The sequence below is a fragment of the Camellia sinensis genome, chromosome 6 (assembly GCF_055761805.1).
Source record: "Camellia sinensis isolate YWXY chromosome 6, ASM5576180v1, whole genome shotgun sequence".
NCBI classification, from domain to species: Eukaryota; Viridiplantae; Streptophyta; class Magnoliopsida; order Ericales; family Theaceae; genus Camellia; species Camellia sinensis.
In genome coordinates, this window is record NC_138966.1 from 41567444 (window position 1) to 41584360 (window position 16917).

Genomic DNA, 16917 nt, shown 5'->3' on the forward strand with positions numbered 1-16917 from the left:
AGCTATTTGACTGATAAAGTAACTGGTTCCTATTTGTCTTCGGGCATAGGCATTGGCTGACTCAAAATCATAAAATCCTTTATACTGGGATATGGGAAAATTTTTAACTAAGGGTTCAACTTCTATCCAGTCATCGTAAATACTATGCTTGGTTCTTTTAGCTACTACATAGAAAGAAAAGCTTTTAGACAAAGGTTTATTTTGGATTTTAGAAAAATATATGCTAAGAGAGTTTAGGGCTGATAGTCGTTTAGCTGGGTGGTTCTGACTGTTCTAAAGGTTATTTAGAAGACACTGTTGTGCTGGGTCTAACTTAATTCATGTTAAAGGTCTGAACTTGTTTCTGCCTTCATGGATGGGAAGAGAAAATCCCCCAAAATTCATGGTTTTGTTGTTTTCCATTATCTGCACAAAAATTAAACTGGTTATCTTCTTTTTCTAAATAGATTTTCCTACTTAACCAATCTGTTAACCTATTATCACCTCCTTTAATATGTTCAAACTCTACTTTATATCCTTCTCCTACTATACAATCTAAAAATTTTGCCCATCTTCTAGTACCTAATTTACGCTCGTTAAGTTTATTATGAAATCTAACTATAGCTTCACAATCTGCTCTAATCGTAAAGGGTTAGTGCAAGAACAATCTAAATTTATTTATTGCATAAACTACTCATAATATTTCAAAATCTAGGCTGGTCATGATCGTATCTTTTTCCTTAAATTTTTCAGAACTATATCTACAAATGCACTCTTTATTTTTCCTATCATACTTACTAGGTTTAGCTAATAATATTGTTCCCCATCCTAATTGACTTCCATCTGTTTCTACTACAATAGATTCTGATTCTAAGGGAAGTTGTAGGTCTGGTAAATTTTTACAAATGTCTTTAAGTATTTGTAAAAATTTACCAGACCTACAACTTCCCTTAGAATCAGAATCTATTGTAGTAGAAACAGATGGAAGTCAATTAGGATGGGGAACAATATTATTAGCTAAACCTAGTAAGTATGATAGGAAAAATAAAGAGTGCATTTGTAGATATAGTTCTGAAAAATTTAAGGAAAAAGATACGATCATGACCAGCCTAGATTTTGAAATATTATGAGTAGTTTATGCAATAAATAAATTTAGATTGTTCTTGCACTAACCCTTTACGATTAGAGCAGATTGTGAAGCTATAGTTAGATTTCATAATAAACTTAACGAGCGTAAATTAGGTACTAGAAGATGGGCAAAATTTTTAGATTGTATAGTAGGAGAAGGATATAAAGTAGAGTTTGAACATATTAAAGGAGGTGATAATAGGTTAACAGATTGGTTAAGTAGGAAAATCTATTTAGAAAAAGAAGATAACCAGTTTAATTTTTGTGCAGATAATGGAAAACAACAAAACCATGAATTTTGGGGGATTTTCTCTTCCCATCCATGAAGGCAGAAACAAGTTCAGACCTTTAACATGAATTAAGTTAGACCCAGCACAACAGTGTCTTCTAAATAACCTTTAGAACAGTCAGAACCACCCAGCTAAACGACTATCAGCCCTAAACTCTCTTAGCATATATTTTTCTAAAATCCAAAATAAACCTTTGTCTAAAAGCTTTTCTTTCTATGTAGTAGCTAAAAGAACCAAGCATAGTATTTACGATGACTGGATAGAAGTTGAACCCTTAGTTAAAAATTTTCCCATATCCCAGTATAAAGGATTTTATGATTTTGAGTCAGCCAATGCCTATGCCCGAAGACAAATAGGAACCAGTTACTTTATCAGTCAAATAGCTAAAGATTACCTGGACACATTGAGCAAGATGCGGTTAACCATTCTTGCTACTAGTGGAGTTCCAGTTAGCCAGATAATTGGAAGCAGTAGCACTAGAAGTAGTAGTTCTAACCGTCAGATAGATTCTCAAAATCCTCTCCAAATGTGCAGGCATTATGAAAGCCTTACCAGAAATTTCAAGAAAATTATGGATAAAGGCAAAAGGGTCAGTGAAGAGCTAAACCAGCTCCGAAATGAAGAAAAACAACTGAGAGTCACCATTCGAACCCTAACCATCCAGCTTAAAAAATTAGTCTAGGAAAAACAATTGCCTCTCTTCCTGACCAAGAAATCAGACAACTCACGAGTGAGGAATTTGACCAATTGAGTGCTAGAATGTATTTCTTCAGACATTTTATCATTCGATCTTTTTGTGAGAAAAGCTAAGAAATAGAAGACCTAAAACCCCCACATATACACCCTAGCCGAAAAAAGCAGAAATAATGAGTTAGTCACCAAGTTCCTTCAGGACCTCTCCATAGCAAGAGTTGACTGCTTTGGCTTAGCCTACCAATGGACCTATACCTATGTAGATAAAGAGCAGCCCTGTTTGGAAGAAGAAAAATGCAACAAGAGGTCAGAACATTTTGATAGATGTCAGTGTAACTTAGACTTCAGCATTTGCCTTTGTCAGATAAATCTAGCTACATTCGAGCCATTGGAGATAGAGATTAGGGGCGAAACGCGTTATCTAACAGCCGCAAAACTGTTAGACTACGGCGCTGTCTCTAGAATAATTTTCACAGATCTAGATCAGACAGATAGTTTCGAACATAAACTTGCTCATGCAGTACTGTGAGTAATGGAGGAACATCATCCGTATGTAAAAGCATTGATAGATAGTAGACTACCAAAGTGGAAGGGTATATGGTGCAATCCAGCTAAACATAAAATGTACCTCAGAGGAACCTCTACATTTCCAGGATATCCAATACTTCTCAATAGGAGACCCTGGCCATGTAGAAGATTTCCACTCAAAGACCAGCTCAATAAATGGAGGAAATTTGTCAACAATCCTCTATTAGCATATAATGATAATTATGGACACTTAGTCTGTGAAGATAAAAATCAGAAGATATTTTGTAAGTTAGATATCCCAAGATATCCCTTCAGCAAAGAGACATTCTTCGATGAAAGTCAGTATCCCAATTACCAGTATAGCGTCTCTCATGAGTCACCAGCAATGGGAGAAAATGACCAAGAATTGTATGATGAACCACCCATGGGAGATGGGGATGACTTTTATGACCAACTCTCAGCAGCAGACCTAGACGATCTCTCAAACAGCATGTATGGGTGAAGTGAAAAAAAAAAAAAAAAAAAAAACAGGGTGTCCACTATAAGACTCATATAATATTTTGAAAATATTATAGCAGCAGTTCCTTTTGACTCTTCAATTTTGTAAATATTCCACGAAGAATCCGTTTTGAAGATTCAGCATCAAAGCGTCAACATCAATAATTGATATTTCAGCAAAAGAAGACAAAATCCGTAGAAGATAAGGCTTCTCTTCAGTTATCAGAAAAATGCGCGCCAAGATATTCCGTAGATTTTTGTGTCTGTAATTATTTACTTTTGTCAGTAATAAGGATTTTCCTTCACTCACTACTTTAATAGAGCAGATGACCCCCTACCCTGCTCCATTAAAGAAAAACTGTGAGAATCCTTACACGTGTCCTGTAATAATTATAGTGTCAAAATTTTGTCAAAAGGGAAGGATTGAATGATGTGCAATGGGGCCCAAAGTAGTACCCGTCATCATTATCTAAACCCTTTATTTGTTTTTATCCATAGAAAGTTTGCATATAATTATATGTATAAAGGTTTGTCCTTATTAGAATTTTTTTAAAGTCTAAAGTCATAGGCTTATAGGTTTTGAATTTGGGGAAAAGCCTTAGACGTGCCTATGTGGCATGACCCTTTTCTGAACCTTCTGAACCTTATCCAAATAAGTTTGAATTTGAATTCAAAACCTATTTGGATAACCACTCAAGATATCTATATCTATCATATCAACTGATATGGATAGATGAGATAGATATCTTATATATCTGATATAACTGATATGGATAGTTTTATTATTATCCTATATATCTGATATAATATGGGATATGGGTAATTAAGAGAAGAATAACGTATGTCGTATGTTGTTTTCCCATATACTCACTCTCTCCCAAAAACCAACGATCAAAGCCATATGCACTGTGATTTGTGTGGGTGATGTTCACTATTGTAATATCACTCCATTGCTGGGTTGACTGATCAGATTTAGAAAGCACGTGATTTACCCACGAGGTTCTTCTCTAGAAGGTATGATTCGTTTGCTTGTGAAGAGGACAAATAAATTGGCTTGCATGCCAACGGAAGAAACAGAATGAAAGATACTCCTTCACTCTGCGTTGTAAAAATTTCCAACTCCTCTCAAAAACCTCTAAGTGTACTAAGTCTTTCAAAATTTCAGAGTCTGTAATATAATCTTTGTAAGTATATTTCTTATTAATATGAAATATGAGTAGTTTCTCTTTTTCCTTAAATATTTCAAATAGGTAACTCTTCTATTCTAAAAATTTATTTTCTTTTTGGAAAAACTAAGTTTATGGAATGCTTGTTTGCTCATTAATATTACATGCTTTGCACCTTCGTAGTATCTGTTATTTTCTAATTTATTACTGAGTGACCTTAGCTGAAGAGCCCGTGTGAGCCGTGGTTAGGCGCTGGAGGGCAAATTGTAGGCAGAAAGGGAAAGGTAACAATTAGGAAATAAAAATATACTATGTTGAACGAGGCTTAGCTTCAAGGTGAGAGTACATGTAATGAAAACAAACATTGCCTAAAAATAGTTTTTGCCAAAGAAAAAGAATTTTAGAATAAAATGAGAGCAACCTGAGTAGAAATATTAAGGAAATATTGTTTATAAAAATTTAAAAAATCAAAATTGTATGCCTTTAGATGAAGAACTTAGGATTAAAATCAGAATCGGTACTGAGTTTATACAAGAATTAGAAGATCAAAAGTTTAGATATTAATTTCTTTTATCATTAGCATCTGGTAGATTCTTAGAAAATTACAGTTTAAAAATTTCTCAAATAAATAAGCAAATAACTGTAAGACAAGAAGCCTTAAAATTAGCCATACAACAGCTTGGAGACTTCTTAGCATAACTGAAGAATTAGCTAGATAATTCTCAGTCCAATTTCACAATAGTGGTAGACCACTAACTCATCCCCCAAAACACTCAATTAGTCAAATTCCTCACTGGTGAGTTGTCTGATTTCTTGGCCAGGAAGGGGGGGCAGTCGATAGCTTTTATTTGGATCTGCGTGACTACGTCTTGAACTGGCTAATGGTCTTCTTCCTCCTACTGCATAATGCATTGATTCTATGGGATCTTCTACAATTGGTTGTGGGTTGCTAGTGCTTTATGTGTTCATGTAAAAAGTATCTTCTAAATTGGATTGCTTTGGTATTTTATGGGTTGTTCTCCTAAAATCTCTGTTATTTTGGCTAATCTTATTATCTCATATAAATCATTTTCTGTTCTTCTGTATACTGATTTTTTTCTTAATTTTCCTATTTTTGCAAAAATTAATTTTAGGTTAACTGTTTGTTGAACATCTTCTAGGTTCCAGTAGTCTCCCTTATCTTCAAAATCAAATTCGTCTAAATCTTCAAATTCATAGTTTTCTATGTCTAAATTTTCTAAAGAAGCACTTGCTATCTCATCAGGTATATACTATACCATAACCAAATCAAATCCAGGTAAGAGAATATTCAATCAAATATTCAAGAAATTAACAAAGAATTAAAGAGATGGGTGAATATACATACCTATCTCACAGATTTCAAACAAGTTTTGAAGTGAATAATATACATACATAGAGATAGTGATATACCCTTAAGGTATTTACATGATTTGAAACCAGTCTGGAAATCAGAAATAGAAAACCAAATCAAGCTCATGGTTGTAATTATAATTTAGACAACAAAATATGAAAAAATATCACTAAAGAGAGAATCATTTCACCAGTGTCACTGGACACAGTTGCTAGAATCGTTTTAAAAGCAATAATAGTAACTCATTTTCCCGTTTCTTTTCTTTCGGAAAAAAGTCATCTGTATTATTTGAATTTTTTGGATTTTTTTAAAAATTGAGGTGGTGTTTGGAATAGTTTTGAAATTATAATTTGAAAATAAAATTATATTTTGAGTTTAAATTTTAAAATTATGATTTGAGTATGAAAAATTTGTTTAGTTATAAATTTTAAAAAGAATTACAAAAGAATTTTGAATTGATTTTGAAATTTTTAATGTAACATACAATATTTGATACAAAAACTTACAACTCATAACCAAACACACTACTCAAGATTCTATTCAAAACTCACAAAATTTTTAAAAAAATTCCAAATTCGTCTTTTTATTTAAAATATAAAAAATAACATATGCTTTCTTTGTAAAAATAAATAAATAAATAACACTTTCTCAGTCAACTAGCCAATCTGGCCATACGTATGGAAGAACGATCAATTAGTCAAAATTTTCCCGCTTTCAAAAGAATTTTCAAAAGAACCACCAAAAATATGCAAAATTAATTTTTTAAAAATTCTAAACAAACGAAACACTCAAAACTAGGGATAAAAACATATTTGGAGAAGCTAACCAAACACTGTCTGAACTTTTTATTTTTCATATTTTTTTAGTTTTAGGGAATATTTTTAAAATTTTAACAATTTTTTTAAAAAATTTTTTAGACACCTTATTTTAGATATATCTACAAAATAAAAAATTAGTGAAAAAATATTTTTAAAATTTAATAAATACATAATATATATATATATATATACTCTGAATTCTTGTATGTTTATATATTTTTAGTATTTAATGAATTTTTAAAAAAAAATTCACAAAAATTATACTTTTTATGTTTTTTTATGTTATGTATCTAAAAATTAAAAAAAAAATACTTAAAATATTAAAAAATTCAATATAAAAAAAGAGCCGTGATTCGGAACCCAGTACGGAATATATATATACTCTGAATTCTTGTATGTTTATATATTTTTAGTATTTAATGAATTTTTAAAAAAAAATTCACAAAAATTATACTTTTTATGTTTTTTTATGTTATGTATCTAAAAATTAAAAAAAAAAATACTTAAAATATTAAAAAATTCAATATAAAAAAAGAGTCGTGATTCGGAACCCAGTACGGAAGCACCCCCACCTCCACGTGGGGGGATGCCAATGGAAAAAAAAATAAAAAAAACAGTTTTTGACCAATGAAAACAGACCCCCAGCACCTCCACTGGGGTCTTAAGCTTTATTCAAAAAAAAAAAAAAAAACAAAACAAAAAATAAGAAAATAAATTTTCTAAAAAATATTTTTAGAAAACCATGAACATGCAAAGTGAATAAATTTCAGAACCCCAACACAAATTTACTGTTCTAAAAGTACTAAAAAGTTAATCAAAATAATAGACATTTTCAACTAGCACTACTATAAATTTAAGGGTAAATTAAATATTTCAGTGAACACTCCATTACAAAAAGGAAAGAAAAAAACAAAAAAACTAAAAAAAATCTCCATTTTAATGCACGCGGGTGTAGCTGCACAAATATTACGTTAGGGGTGGCCTTGTACTGATGTTTTAAAAACTAAACAAATCCAGACCTACCCACCTATTTGTAAAACAACAATGATTCATCCCACTAAAAACATCACCACTAATAGCACTAATGCATTAAAAAAGTAAAAAAAAAAAAAAAAAAACACAACTCCAAGACCAAAACATCACATCATTAATGGCGGGACCCACTGCCACCTAATTAGTGGGAGCACTAATTAGTGGGAGCAAGCATTTTTCTTTGTAAAATACTAAATTTTAATTATAAAAGAAAAAGCGAAAAAATATAAAACACTTATTCTATGACATCTAAAATTATTATAGTCGAAAAAAGATTTTGCGGGAAGTGAGGAAAGTTTTGTGGTCAGCTTAGAATCCCACAGTGGTAACAAAATCCAGAACAAAATAATTGGCTTCTTTAACAATTTACCAGGTATCTTAATCTTCAAACTAACCTTTGGCATATATATATATATATATATATAGCACGGGATAATTATAGATATTTATATTTGTTTTAATTTTTTTTAATATATAAATTATATTTTTTAAAATTTTTTATAAAAATAATTTAACAATCTTATCACTAACCATAGTGTACAGGAGAAATTAAAAAAGTTACTGCAGTAACTATGAATGGGCTATATCTATAATTATTTGTATGATGAAATTTTTAATGCTAATCAGAAATTTTGATCAAATCAATAAATGCAAGCATATGGATTGAAAAAATTTAAATAAATGTTCAAGAGATTTTGACTAAATCAATAAATGATGAGATTTTTTTTTTAAATCAAAAATTTAGAAAACTAAGATTAAGAAATTAGAACTCCTACAAGACTTGGGGTTTAGAAACCCCCTTTTCCTTAATATATTTATAATTATTTATATATATGAATTGTGATTTTTAAATATTTATTTATTTATTTTTTTAAATGTCTTCTTTTTTTCTTTTTTATATTATATTAAAGTTTAATATTTTGATAATAATCATATGTGTTGAACTTTTCAAAGAATTAAATATCTTCTTTTTTTATTATATTATATTAAAATTTAATATTTTGATAATAATCATATTTATTAAATTTTTTAATAAATTTTTTTATGCTTATTCTTAATAAATTAAAGCGTTAAATTAAAGTATTATTATGAGGGATAATAATCATATATGTTGAGACTTTTCAAGAAATTCATACGTGTTGGATTACAAAAAAAAAAATTTGTACTTGTTCTTAATGCATTAAAATGTTATTATAAGGGTAAAACTTGGGAGTTGAGAGAAATTAATAAATGCTATGATTTTTTTTTTTAAATTAAAAAATCAGAAAATTTAGATTGAGAGATTGGAACTCCCACAAAGTTTGAGGTTAAAAACCCCATTTTGCTTAATATATAGTGTACATCACAGTTCAACCATGACATTGACAAGCACTCCACATTTTCCACCTTTCTACAATCAAACAAGAAAATTTAAATTTAATTTAAAAAGGCTAAAACAATAAAATTGCTGCAGTAACCACAACAGCTTCAACAACCAGTTGCAAAACTAAATAAAATGATAATGTTCTCATGATTTAATAAATAAATTACTAAAAAGTGAGCAATTCTCACACCAAAAAAATGATACATAAAGCCATCTTCAAGTATGTACAAAAATCCAGCATCAAATTTAAATTTGGTAAAAAATAATCATTTTTTCTACTCCAATGATTTCATAAAACAGATATCAAACTGAAAAAATCAAAAATGTTTCACCAAATTAAATACGCTTTATGCCTTCCATCAAATCACTGTTCATTGTCGTTATATTTTCACCGCCAAATGTCCCCTACGACCACCTCAAAACAAAATTTTTTCCAACTTAAATCATAATTTCAAAACTCACAAATTCAAAATACAACTTTAATCTCCCATCATATTTAAAAAATTCTACCAGAAGTTACCAAAGAAAAAAAGAAAACCAATTAAGTAGAACCTAAAATTTTTTACTATCACCTTTACCTACCCCTTTTTCTCTTCACAAATACCTACGCAAGTTTTTTTCCAAAACAAGTTACAAATACGAGACAGATTCCTAATTCTTATTGAATAAAGAAATACCTTTCTGTGGTATTGCAACACTTTAGCAAACATGGCGTGCAGAAGCAAACTCTAGAAATCTATCTCACACGTGAGACGACCCAATAACACTTCCAACTCAAGCCTCCTGGGGATCAGCACAACATATGAAGTAAATACAACAAATGGCAAACACAAGCAGATACACAATGCTGAACTGCACACTTCCTACAATGCATTTGTGGCCGCGCCCTAGGGTAAAATAAAAAATAAAAAATAAAAATTATTATAGCAAAAATTGCAATTTGCAATATTAGATAATAACTGTCCAGCTAGTTTAGCGTATAAAGGAAACTACAAACAATCTATTCTCTACAATCAATGCGACAATTTTCGAGAAGAGAGTTCACACATACCCTCAAGAAATACTAGTAAAACGGACTCCAACATCTGCCAAAAAAATAATGAAGTTAACACCACAAAATCTACACATGAAGAATCAAGACTTGAATTAGACATGCTCAACCCCAAAGTCACAACCACTGCAATCCAAAATCTGTCACATTAGCTAGAAAAACTATGCAGCATTAAAGAAATAGCACAAAAAATTGAGTTCACCACAAAAGAAGGTACGGTCTCCTCTGCACCAACATGACAAAAAAAAATTCTTTATTGCAATGCCTGAATTTATTCCTTCAAATGATCAAGCCGCTAAAATTCATCCTCTCCAGCCGCCACACACAGGAATCAAGAATCTTTACTCTGCTGCAACACTGAAACAAAATCCATGAACCCACATCTGCTATTTAAAGTCACAACATGCAGCCACCACCAACCCTTGAGCTTTATACTGGTTTACAATTGACATTTTGACTAAATTACAATTACCCAGAAGGGACCAACCTCCAAACCACTACACATTCCAACCCAAACCCTAACCAAAAACAGAAACATAAACCAGCCCACACACATCACAGTACAACTGAACCACTCTGAAATTACATTATGCACAGAATCCCAATAACCGAACCAACAATCTTTGACATTTGAACCATCTACAATATTAATGTACTTGCAATGGGGACATTCTAGAATACAGAGCCTTACCACATGTACATTTTCATATTAATTACCATAAATATCAGAACTAAATCTTCAAAAAAATAAATTGCTTTTGATAGAGTTTATAAATATAATTTAAAAGTATAAATTGGATTTTAAGTTTGAATTGTAAAATTATGATTTGAATGTAAAAAATTTGCTTGATTATAATTTTTGAGTAGAGTATTGAATTAAATTTTAAATTGTATGTTAAATTGAATTTTAAAAGTTTAACGTCATATGTAAAATAAAAAAATTTATTTGACAATGAATTTTCAAAATAGCATTCAAAACTTAATTCAACCTAAAATTAATAATTAGACACACAATTAATAACTCAATATCCTCATTTTTAATTAACAATCATAACCAAACTATTTTTAAAATACTCAAATAAAAAAATAATTTTTTTTCAATTAATTACTTTTAAGTAATTTTTTTTAATTGCTTTTAAGTAACTTTGTTAAGTAGTTTTTTTTTTTTCAATTAACTTCCATATCAATTATTTTATATCTAAAATATTTAAAAAATTAAAATATTAAAAATATTCCGAACAATTAAAATATAAAAATACAAAAATATTTTTTATAAAAATTAAAATATTAAAAATATTCCTATAAAATAAAATAAAATATTTGAAATAAAAAAATAGAAAGTATCTACAATAAAAATTAAATTATTTTTGAATTTTAAAAAAAAAAATTAAATTGTGTGCTTAGAATTTTAAAAAGTAATAATTATAATTATAATTTGCAAAATGCAACAACATATCACACTCAACTATGTTCGAAATCTAAACCAAACAGAGCTATAATGTCACAACCAAACACCACATAAAAATATATCCAGTCATTTTCAATTAACCGAAAATTATAACCAAAATAATCACGATAGTAGTGTCTAATCATCTCCAATCATCCCTTCCACATTAAAAATATCACTTCATAAAATTGGCTTCCATATCATTTTCCTATTTCCTAATCACAACAGGTCATAAACACCAGTCATGACAAAGGAAGTAATCAAAAGACCATAAAATCATATTTTGGCATATGGTGTACTATAAAATTTTCTTTTCAACTAATCCACAGTTTTGGGCGCACGTTAGATTTTTGGGCGTATGTTAGATGTTACTTGGATTTTATAATTGAAAAATATAAACCATCAAGACTTTTGTAACCAGGAATTTACTTACTGATTAAATTTTGAGAATAAAGATTAGCTTTCCGAGCCATATTGAGTGCTGCTTTTGAAATGAGGCTAATGAGATGGTAGATTCAGACATGCTCGAATTTAGTGCTGATTTTATGCAATAAGCTTAATTAATTAAAAGGGAAATTTCATTTCAGGGGTTGTTTCAAAATCTAAACTTAATAAATATTAATAATTAAAAATGTAAACTTTCCATAAATCTGTAATAATTTACTGAAACTACGACGGATTCATAAGGAAACTACTATAAACTTTCCAAAACCTCTCACACTAGCGACACCCAATGCATAATTTCCCCTAATTAAAATGCTCAAAATGCAATAATTATTGCCAAAATAAATTAAAGGAAATTGTTTGTTTGTACCTCTTGTGCTAATCCCATACTTGCGTTTGCTTGCCTGATGAATACAAACAGTTGGCGTGTTGATGTCCCTATTTGTTCGAATCGATGTAAAATCATCCATTCGAGAGACAAATAAAGACACGATGAACAACTGAATGGATTGGAGAGAGAATTGGGGAGGACAAAATCAAGAAAAAAAAACCCAAAAAAAACAACAAAACAAAAAAGACGCAACACACAAGAAGGGGAGAGCCGGGCAAAACCCGTACCATCTCCCCCTCAAACACAAAAAACAAACTTTTTATTAGGGTTTTTTTGACCTGCCAAGCAAGCGCACCTGACATGGCAAAGGTCGATTGACAACCAGTAGAACATTCCACATCTCACATTTTTTTTTTTGTTAGCCTAGGCTATACCCCTCTGGTATACACCGAAAACACACACACACAAACTGTCTTCTTTATTATACCAAGAAGATGACAAAAGAAAGCCCATCAAAAAAAGCATAAAGAAACACTTTAGCAATCCTTCACAGCTTCATATCAAAATCCGATCTGAATCCATAAAGAATCACGAGATCTGAATTGATTGCACCGATCTAACCAAGCGTTTTAGATCTGAAAATGAACACAAAGTTGAAAAATTAATAGATCTGAACCCAAGAATTACAATACATACGAAATACAAAACTCAAGAATTTCAGAAAGACAGCAAGGTTTCGCATCGAACCAGACGTACAAAGCCCGAGCACTAATGGTTCAGAACAAACATCAAGAGCCTTCAAGAAATGGAGGAAAATACTTAATTACGTGCAAAAAGGGGATGAAGAACAAGATATTAATCTATTAACAACAAATCTACTACATACCTCGATGGATCTTTCGATTTCCAGACAATTCACCCATGACCGAAGAAAGGATGAGTCTTGAACCACATCTCGGAATCGAAGATCGGAAGCGGATAGCTCAACGAAAACACTCGAATCCATAATCAAAACGCAGATCGTCGAACGAATTCTCGGTGACTAACGAAAAGGGAGTAATGGAATTTCTCGGTGAGAGAGAAGCTGTACAGGAAAATGAAAATGTGTGCAAAGAGAGGGGGGGGGGGGGTGATTTATTAATTGTCCAGAACGATCCAACGGCTGTCAATGTATGAGTTGCGAAAAATCAACAGTCAGACGTGCCTGGCCGTAGATGAGACGTTCACCCCTGTCAATAGGGGTTGGCATTGATCGACGGCTCTCGTGATTTTTATATGAGTAGATTCTCGATTTCCTTCGACTTGGACGAGATAAGCTTGCCACGTGTTTCATCGTGGCTCACATAGCAAATGGCCAACAGAAAAATAGAAAAATAAAGTATTAGACCTCGTTTGGGAACATGTTAATTTAGTAATTTTTTAATTAATTGGTTAAAAAGGTAGGTAAAAATTTTTTATATATTTGGGATGAATTTTTGACTAATTACGAAAAGTTGTGCAAAAAGTAGAGAGAAGCCGTAATTGTTGACTTTTTGGTATGACTAATTGACTAATTGGCTAATTCAGTAACTTTTTGGCTAATTGACTAATTTAGTAGCATCCCAAACGAGACCTTAATATGTTCAGAAATTGAAAATTAACAATGGTAAGGGGGAGACTTTGGTTTTTGCTTGAAATTTTGCGAGAGTTACCTTTTTGGTGCTGGTTTTATCCTTATTCTTTTCTTCGTCTGCGTCTTCATCATTGTTCTAATCTTTATCTTCATTTTCTTCTTCATCGTTATCATCTTCATCGTAGTCGTCTTTATATATGTCTTTAAAGTCATCCCCTGAATAGCCTCACTCAAAAAACACAAGACATCATAGGGGATAATTTTGTCCCAAATAGTTGAACTACATATATCAACAAACATCAAATTACCTTTCTTGGCATAAGTTACAAAAAAAAAAGAAAAAGTACATGTCACGATCCCATTCCGCCTCTAATAGAATGATACTATGATGGCCAGTAATCTTAGATTACCGAAGGCCAACTTACAAAGATTCACACATACAGAGTATACATATGGGGCATACATATGCGAAAGTAATAAATTTAAAGGCTAGTTTGGCATATACTAAATAAGCCAAAAAGTCAAAAAGTCACTATCTTATTTAAGTCACATCATCTTATTTAAATCACATCACCTCTCTAACACATCACATCAAACCCAACCCAAACCCAACCCAAACCCACCAATAAGTCAAAAAGTGCACTTTTTTAGGACATCCCAAACCAACCCTAAATCTAATTAGTCCATAAGCGTTGTGCATAAATTAAAGGAAATGTCATACGTTGAGATACATAAAATATTAACATAGCTTTACAACTTGGATACAAACAAGATAATAAGCTTGTACACAAACATCCACATGTTACATCTTGATCAAAAGGCTTCTTGAGCCAAAACATACAAAAGAAAAAATCTGCAAAACTAAGAAGCATAATCTTCAAGATGAATACAAAACATGAAACAAAACACATATTCCACCAAACTTAGGTGACATCGCCTTCTTATTCATCATCTACACATATATAAAGGAGAGAGATGAGCTAAAAACTCAATGAATAATATAAGTAATAAAGGTTTGAATGAATGATATCCGAGATTTTTATCAAAACAATACACATCATAGCTTGTAACAAAATCAAAGGATGATCTGAGTTCATCAATCAAAGGCTTTCAAAGCCTCAAATGATGTTTACAAATATCTACATAATACAAATAATGAACATTCATTGACAAAACAAAGGAATAATCGACTCGGAATCAATTAGACAAGCCCACCCATCTATGACAAAGGAGATATCTCAAATAAAGGTACTAGTTGTATTAAAGTTCCTTAGCACACAAGGACCTTTCAAGAACGTCATTAAAACAAACATAATACTTGATACAAAAACTAAGAGATAATCATTCATGCTTGATCAAATATTTTTTCAAAATAAAGCAAAGCTTTTATCTAAAATAATATAACATAACTTTATTAAAAATATCACTCACAATAGCTCTTTGGTCGAGGAGAAATAAGGCAAAGATCCAAGACCTACAAATACATAGTAAATCTCGTCGAATGCACTTCAAGAAGACAAGAAGAGATGCTCAAAGATGGTTATGTAATGCAATCTCAAAGCAAGCTTCAAATGAGTAAAATAGATCTCGATATTCTTTTCAAAACCAAGTCAAAACAAAGCAAAGCATGTTCTAGAAGTTAAATCAATGTTTTTCTTCTGGAAAAAGCATGCTAGGTACAAACTAGGTCTAGGAATGGATGCACAGAGAGGAGCAGAGCCGAAATGACCTAGTTGAGTGAACTTAAGAGGTCATGGCCGAGGTTCCACACCTCTTGGCTGAGGTGTGGTCTCCTTGGCTGAGATATAAGCTGCCTACCCAGAATGTTACAAGGTGGTCAACAAAGTTGTGCTATAGTCAGCCTAGGTGTAGACCAAGGCACAAGTGATCATGCAAGGTAGGCTAAGGTGAGATGCAATGCTTGGCCTAGGTATGGGAGCTAGACAAGAGTGGGTCTCGGTGACCACACTCAGGGAATAATGAAATCTGAAAATCTAGGTTTCCTCTTGAAGATCATGAAGAACATAAACATGAGGAACATAAATGCTAAAATTATAAATTCTTATTTAAAATCTAAGATTTCATGATATGAGTTTGCAAACATGGACCTGGGTACCCATACTTGAAGATTTCATGAAAATAAACACAAAAGCATAGAACTTGTTACAATTTTTGGATCAAAATATGGTTTTTCTTCAAGAACACAAGAACATCACTTTTTTCTCTCTAAAACAAAACTTCAAATCAATGCATGGCTCATGAATCATACAAGATCATGCAATGTGATCAAATTGACATAAAGAACAACAAAAATAGATCAAGTGTCTAACTTCAAAACACAAATCAAAGTTCAAAGTCTAATAATCAAGCTTAAAAAATCTAACTTCTTCTTCTTCCTAGAGTTGCTCTCTCTGCAAAACAAAGATATGGCAAATGATATGGATTTCTCAACTGCTCACTAACCAATACCCACTACTAGGGCGCGTGGCATTATTTGGTCAAATCTCTTCAAAAGGGTATCTGAATGAAAGGACAAAAGTAGGTCAAAGTGTATACAACAAGTAAGGTGGCATGGGTACACTAACAAGGCAAGGATCCGAGATCAAACATAGTATTTAGACAAGTGAAGGATAGGTGAGGTCTTCCTGATCTCGGCTAAGAGGGGTAATACTTGGCCTAAGCGTGACACACCTCGGCCTAGGTTGTACAAGACATGGAACAAGATTGCTAGGTGTTGGCTAAGGTGCACAACTTAACAAGAAGGTGTCCAGCACGGCTGCAAAGTTCAAGGATCAAGGATTTCATATTGCTAGGTGATGCACACATTGGCTTAAGTGATACACACTTCAGCTAAGACACGAGGGTAGAGGTGGAGTTAGAGGTCAGCCAAGATGGTTCCAAGATGGCCTTAGGTGTTGTTGCTCAACAATTTAGGTATAAGAGGTTCAAAGATGTGACCTAGGTGTGAGGTAGAAAAGGTAGATAGCCTAGGTTCAACGCACAAAGCATAGAACAAAACATGGATCTTATACTTTGGCAAAATACAATAGCATTAAAACAACACAAAATCCCACACTTAGACAAAATATCAAAGTTTACAAAATGCAAGCTTAACAAACCAAAATCATATAAATTCTCATGAATATGACTAAGGCAAAAATGAGG

The 16917-nt window shown here is 31.7% G+C and overlaps 1 long non-coding RNA gene across 3 annotated transcripts; it reads right to left on the reverse strand.

The window, feature by feature from the left end:
* Positions 1-8794: 8794 nt before the first annotated feature.
* Positions 8795-13917, reverse strand: LOC114306201 (uncharacterized). Of its 3 annotated transcripts, XR_014332251.1 has the most exons (7): positions 13027-13917; positions 12888-12936; positions 12180-12775; positions 10121-10275; positions 9919-9952; positions 9545-9754; positions 8795-8894 (listed from the first exon to the last, which is right to left on the reverse strand). It is a non-coding gene; the product is annotated as an uncharacterized LOC114306201 (long non-coding RNA). The 3 variants fall into 3 exon arrangements; XR_014332250.1 differs by lacking the exon at positions 8795-8894 and having other exon boundaries at positions 9505-9754; XR_014332252.1 differs by lacking the exons at positions 8795-8894; positions 10121-10275 and having other exon boundaries at positions 9505-9754.
* Between the last annotated feature and the right edge of the window lie 3000 nt (positions 13918-16917).